General features: G+C 42.4%; 1 pseudogene; it reads right to left on the reverse strand.

The window, feature by feature from the left end:
* Nucleotides 1–479: 479 nt before the first annotated feature.
* LOC142850716 (small ribosomal subunit protein eS19 pseudogene) lies at nt 480–1,004 on the reverse strand (annotated as a pseudogene).
* Between the last annotated feature and the right edge of the window lie 238 nt (nt 1,005–1,242).

The raw sequence follows: 1,242 nt of genomic DNA on the forward strand, positions 1-1,242 counted from the left end.
GCGCAAGCCTCACCTGATGCTGCAGGTTAGAGATAAAATTCAAAGAGGCAATAGTCAGTTGACCACATTGAATTGGTGAAGTTAAGGGTTCTAAAATGATAGATTCATAAAGAAGTTCTTCTATTAGTTCTAGCACTCTAAAGTTCTCCAATTGAGCAAAAGCCTTTTTTAAAAACATGGTTCTCATGTGCCACATAATAATCTGACACTTAGTTAGCTGAGGTTCTGCGAGGTTAGAAGTCTTGATGTACTATGTTAACATTAAAGGTGGAAGCTGTTAACACCGGGATAAAATAGCATAAGGACTTTATTTAACATCTTTAATTTTCCAAGTGAGTCATTTGTGATAAAAGAACAAAAATTAGGTCACCTGAAGGAAGTGATTTAATTCTAAAAAAAGAGTCACTTAGCAAGCTTGTATTATCACTATTTAATGAAAATAAATATAGCGTTAGTGTTTTCAGCATTTCTCCTAGTACTTTCTTTCTTTCTTTTTTTTTTTTTTATGAATGAGGCAATTTATTAACCCAGCATCCTTTGTCCTAATGCTTCTTGTTGGCAGCTGCCACCTGTCCGGCAATCCTGTCCAGATCTCTCTGTCCCTGAGGTGTTAGCTTGCGGCCCCCGTCCTGGTCCTTTTCCACCATTTTCTCCAGGGCTTGGAGAACGCGGCGGGCCACACTCTTGGAGCATCTGCTGAAGTGGCTGGGCCTGACACCGTTTCTCTGCCGTCCTCCATAGATCTTGGTCATGGAGCCAACCCCGGCACCACCACGCAGGTACAGGTGCCGTGCTGTAGAGGCAGCTCGCGTGTAGAACCAGTTCTCATCATAGGGGGCAAGCTCTTTATGTTTGGCCAGCTTGACTGTGTCCACCCATTCGGGGACTTTCAGCTTCCCGGACTTTTTGAGGAAGGCTGCCAGAGCTCTGACGAACTCCTGCTGGTTAACGTCTTTTACAGTAACTCCAGGCATCGTGCGGCCTCCGCGCTGCTAGCCAGGGGCTCTCCTAGTACTTTCAAATGGAAACATTGCTCATTGGCAATGCTATTGTATTATTTTTTTGCAGCATGGGTGGAGGACTTATTCAAATAGGCAAAGTGTGATAAGTCAAGAGTTTGGGAAGACATGGCCTCTTAATTTAGTCACAAGGTAATCTGAAGCATCATCTTTCACATCTCTGCACTTCAGTTTTCTTATGTATAAAATAAGATAGTTTAAATGGATTGTTAATTCTTTATTT

This window comes from Microtus pennsylvanicus, chromosome 5 (genome assembly GCF_037038515.1).
Source record: "Microtus pennsylvanicus isolate mMicPen1 chromosome 5, mMicPen1.hap1, whole genome shotgun sequence".
NCBI classification, from domain to species: Eukaryota; Metazoa; Chordata; class Mammalia; order Rodentia; family Cricetidae; genus Microtus; species Microtus pennsylvanicus.